The sequence below is a fragment of the Notolabrus celidotus genome, chromosome 2 (assembly GCF_009762535.1).
Source record: "Notolabrus celidotus isolate fNotCel1 chromosome 2, fNotCel1.pri, whole genome shotgun sequence".
Taxonomy (NCBI): domain Eukaryota; kingdom Metazoa; phylum Chordata; class Actinopteri; order Labriformes; family Labridae; genus Notolabrus; species Notolabrus celidotus.
In genome coordinates this window covers 17845065-17850521 of record NC_048273.1, presented here as the reverse complement: position 1 = coordinate 17850521, position 5457 = coordinate 17845065, and the positions used below count along the sequence as shown (strand labels likewise).

The 5457-nt window shown below is 38.7% G+C and overlaps 1 long non-coding RNA gene across 1 annotated transcript; it reads right to left on the bottom strand.

Annotated features, from left to right (window-relative positions):
* Positions 1–849: 849 nt before the first annotated feature.
* LOC117808479 lies at positions 850–2156 on the bottom strand. The gene is made up of 2 exons (XR_004630337.1): positions 2087–2156; positions 850–966 (listed from the first exon to the last, which is right to left on the bottom strand). It is a non-coding gene; the product is annotated as an uncharacterized LOC117808479 (long non-coding RNA).
* Between the last annotated feature and the right edge of the window lie 3301 nt (positions 2157–5457).

Sequence of the window (5457 nt, the reverse complement as noted above, 5' to 3'; positions counted from 1 at the left end):
ATGAAACTTAATGCTGGGCAAGAGTTTTGTTAGAATAAGATGTTTACTCGATATTATGAACCTCATAAAATCCAAACCTCTCACATTATAAGGTAGCCTTTTTGCTGATTGTATAAACTGACCTTTCTCTAGAGTCAATGTGATCAGCTCCACTCTGCCTCTGCAGATTGTAAAACTGTCCAGACTTTTAAATCTCTTGGGATGTTGATGCCCATCAAACGATTCTGTGAGCGCTCATGCCCTGCAGATTGGATCGCTGTGACCACTTCAATTGGTTTTGTATTCAGTCACATCTTTTTTGTCCTTTAAGCAGAGCAGTGGGTCTAAACCATGCGAGGAAAATGCACCCTAGCCCAATTTTCTGCTTGTTGAGAACAGAGTGAAGGACGACCATAGAAGTTTTCCCTCACTGCAGAAGAAGGCCTCGGTGTGTGTTACTGGACCACTTCATTTGCAAAGGGCGTTCAAGTTTTTACATGGAAATCATATCTTTCAAGAGCTCTTATGTTAATGAAATGAATTTGGTCACCAATCCTTTCAGTTGTGATAGAATTTCACCCATCAAATATTTTTTTCAGCTCTTAGATTTGAAGTTTAAAGTCATAACAAAGCACTGCTCCTTCTCAGGTGAGGTTATGCTCTAATGGAGAATGAAACAGGTTTGCATCACATGCAATAAAAAAATCCTCTATTGCGTGTTCTTAGATCATAAACACATTGCAAGATTAGCAAATAACTGCATCACCACGCTTCACTGTTTGGGATCATGCTCTCAGGAAAGGCTACACTTATTTGTCATTCTCCCATTACTAAGACATTCACTAGCAAGGACCACGCCACACAAGGAGATAAGTTTGAACATATAATGATTTATTGTGCGTCGTGTAGCCCAGCAGAAGGAGACTCGGGATGGGGGTTACATCTTGGCTTTATCCTGCCGGAGCTGATCTTGACCCCAGGCTGTACCTGGAATTAGACAAGGGCACAGTATAAGCTAACACAAGTTTAGTAGTAAGGGATAAGGGTAATTGAAGCAGAGTGAGGTGAGGGAGGGTGGGTTGAAGAGTAACAGATGAACAGTTTGAGTAGGCTGGGTATGTTTAAGTAGGCTTGTCAGGTGATTGAGGGTGTGGTTTAGGCGTGGCCCTGCTCCAAAATTTAAGTTAACACCTTAACTTCATTAATTGTATGCACACAAGGGTGACCAAGTATTTATATGGTTTCCCTATGTCAGTTGTATGTCAGTATGCTTGTTTCTGTGTTATGCATTACTATTCTTTGTTGCTGTAGAGTGATGCCAGGACTTTAAAAAAATCTAAAAGCACTTCACATCTGTAAATGGATAAATAACCTTCATTTTGTTACTCCTCTGAAAATAATTTCAAATATGCTTCTTATCCGATATTACCACAGTAATCTTTTAGTCAAGTAGTTGAATACACGGCCAAATGATCTACTTTATATATTAGTAACAGAAAAATGACTGTCTTGCATTAAACTATAAACATCTCTTTAGTCTATGTTAGTAAAAGTGGATTGTCTTTTATTATTTATTAAATACCAGATGTCATGTATTATCCAATCACAGTAATACAGCTGTGATGGTACAGTAAGAGGAGTGGCAAAAGCCAGAGCTTACATTTCTTAAAATGCTGTTGTGTATCCCCACTTGTCACTACAAAAAGGCAATCAAGGGGTTAATTTTAGTCTGAAACAGTGTATTTAATAAATCTCTATAGAATTTTTCCTACCAGGGACACAGCCAGTATATTCAGATCACTGTTGTATCAGCACTCTTAGATTTATAGCAGCTGGGGTTGACTTTGGGCTACATTTTGAGCCTTGCTGGAATTTTAAACCAATGCTCATAGGGCTTACTCTATGTGTATCTTACCTTGAGCAGTTAGCTGATGAATTACCTTTATGTAAGCACCAATAAGTACTCACTCACTTTGAGAATTTTTTCAATGTGTGAGTTCAAATAAGCTGCAAGCTATGTTTAACTTTTCATTCTATGGGACAATATGGAAGGACACTACAGCTACTGCACTGTTGGGATCAGATTTAAGATCTATTGGAGAGTTACCCGTGTCAGGCTGTCATGTCTCCTATCCTGTAACCCCTCCTGGACTCTCTCAGTGTCCTTTAAATAGAAACAGTGACATGAGTGAACTGGCTGCTCTCCTTGGAGACAAACACAAAGGAGAGTGGGGAGTGTAAGGGCAGTTCTGCTTGAAGCTCTCTTGCAAAGAAAATACTGCAGGGAGGGAATTTTTCAGGTACCATTGTTTTGTAGAGCAAAGTCATTTCCCATTGTTGGTTTTCTCCTTTGATTGTCCAATCACCTCATATGTGATCTGCACAGGCTAGCAAAGTGCCAAACATTATCATTTATAACGTACAGTATGCTGTATGCTAAGAAGTTGCTGGATGCTAACCTTGGCTGATACATGTTATAACTCTTTGGTTACAGAAAATGTTTAAGTCTAAGGTCTACTTTTCCAAACTGGGTCTGTGCCAATTGTAATCACCTACACCTACTATCACCAACCTTAGATAGATTTTCTTGTTACAGAATTCTTGGGCTTTAGAATAGAATGAATAAAATAATGAAAGAGCTGACTTATCAGACCTAGTTAATGCTGGTGAGGCATTTAGAACTTTCTTCATCTCAAAAATGTATAGCAGCTATTTCAGTTTATTTTAGTATTCCATAAATTCACTGTCAGATATACACAGCTTTATTCTGTACCTCTTACAGTGAGTCAATGTTTTGACAGCACAGACAGGTCTATCTTTTACAAGTTAAATAATAGTTTTCAGTAGCTCAGAGACACATGTAAGAAACACCTCTCAGGCAGGCCACACTTTCTAAACAACTTAATGCACTGAGGTGAAGGGTTATTTTATTCAAGAGGAGGCTGTGGAGTATGAATACTATGAAGTGCACAAAGTGAGGACTGAAAGGATAGAAAACTGCAAGCTGTAGATGGTTATGAATGTTCAGTATTGTGGCACCTGAGGTTGAAAGTCCCAAGGCCTTGCAGGGGTATAAGCAGTCAGAGGCCACTTTAAGCCTCTTACAAATCTCAAATAGTTTTGAGACAGGAGCTTCAGAGTGCAGCTATAATAGAATGCCAAAGGGTTGTGGGGAGATGTTGAATGGCATGTGAAATAGAGACATAACTTTTGGAAAAACAGAGACATTCCTCTCTGTTGTCTGCATATAGAATTGTTGACTGTACATAGAATGGTCAGCATCGCTCCATTTCTGCCCATTGTGAGCTTTGAAGCCAAAAGATTGCCTCTTTTGTCAGCAGAGCTGTTAATCATTCTTTTTGAAATACATAGCTAATTCAAACTAAAAGTCAAAGAAAGGTTTTAGGGTTAGGGTTAGGGTTATAAATAGGGTTAGGGTTAGGTTTAGGGTTATGAATAGGGTTAGGGTTATGAATAGGGTTAGGGTTAGGGTTATGATTATAGGGTTAGGGTTATGAATAGGGTTAGGGTTAGGGTTATGATTAGGGTTAGGGTTATGATTAGTGTTAGGGTTATGAATAGGGTTAGGGTTATGATTAGGGTTAGGGTTATGAGTAGGGTTAGGGTTATGATTAGGGTTAGGGTTATGATTAGGGTTAGGGTTATGAATAGGGTTAGGGTTATGATTAGGGTTAGGGTTATGAGTAGGGTTAGGGTTATGATTAGGGTTAGGGTTATGATTAGGGTTGGGGTTAGGGTTAAGGTTATGATTAGGGTTAGGGTTTGGGTTAGGATTATGCTTAGGGTTAGGGTTATGAGTAGGGTTACGGTTAGGGTTAGGGTTATGATTAGGGTTAGGGTTATGAGTAGGGTTAGGGTTATGAGTAGGGTTATGGTTATGATTAGGGTTAAGGTTATGAATATGGTTAGGGTTATATTTAGGGTTAGGGTTAAGGTTATGAATAGGATTAGGGTTATATTTAGGGTTAGGGTTATGAGTAGAGTTAGGGTTATGTATAGGGATACGGTTAGGGTTAGGGTCATGATTAGGGTTAGGGTTATGAGTAGGGTTAGGGTTATGATTAGGGTTAAGGTTATGAATATGGTTAGGGTTATATTTAGGGTTATGGTTATGATTAGGGTTAGGGTTATGGTTATGATTAGGGTTATATTTAGGGTTAGGGTTATGATTAGGGTTAGGGCTACGAATAGGTTTGGGATTTGAATAGGGTTTGGGTTAGGTTTATGATTAGGGTTATGAATTTGGTTTTGATTAGGGATAGGGTTATGAATAGGGTTAGGGTTAGTGTTATGAATAGGGTTAGGGCTATAAATAGGTTTGGGGTATGAATAGGGTTATGGCTATGATTAGGGTTAATGTTAGGGTTATGGTTAGGGTTAGTTTTATGAATAGGGCTGGGCTATAAATAGGGTTGGGGTATGAATAAGGTTAGGGTTATGATTAGGGTTAGGGCTACGAATAGGGTTGGGGTTTGAATAGGGTTTGGGTTAGGGCTAGGGTTAGGGTTAGGGTTATGAACAGGGATAGGGTTATGAATAGGGTTGGGGTATGAATAGGGTTACGGCTATGATTAGGGTTAGCGTTACCATAAGCCCTAACGCTGAATAAGCCACAAGTGGCGAAACGTCATTTTATCCTTTCTAACCTTATTCTGTCCCATTCTTTTAATTGTTTTTAATGGCTGCACAGCCACTGTAATAAAGTTGACTTTTCAATCTAAGATGGTACTCAGAAGCTTCCAAGAAGACCAACGTACAGAGTGTTCAAGACAAAGAACTCCAAAGACTCCATCAGCTTTCTCCAATTCCACCTTCACTCTAATTTTTTTGGGTGGCCACCCAACCAAGATATGAGTAACCACAGGTCAGTCTATGTTGACAAATGAATGTGAAACCATTTCAAAATGCAATTGTTTGACCTGACTCATGACCAACATTGCATGCATAGCAACAAAAATAACAACATAGATAGTTGCATCCACAGGTACTTGATTTTCACTTGAATCACAGGCAGAGACTGAGTGCTTGAGTGTTTCTGTGTATGTACTGAAAGTGTACATGAGAAGCTTTGTTGACATTTTACTCTATTGAAAGTTGTAAGGTGGTTTTGTTTCCTTTCCTCTAGCAGTTTTTGACAGCTGCTGCCATTTCTGGTCCACTCTATCCATTTCAGAAGCTGCTGTTTTGTTCTGTGGCAGTGGGAATTTTTTAAAAAGGAACTGTATATATTGAAGTCTTTGACAGTTCCTACTTGAACTCTGAATGTTTTTGTCAAGTGGACTGTAAAAATGATAAAATAAGGTCAATGTATTTTGATCCTCTGGGGCTTTAAATGCAATATAAAATCAAGTTAAGCTCAAAATTGCAGTAGTGAATGAAGCAGACTAACATATGCAGGATGGATACAGATCTTATAATTATCCAATCTATACATTTTCCTTATGGATTACTAAAAGA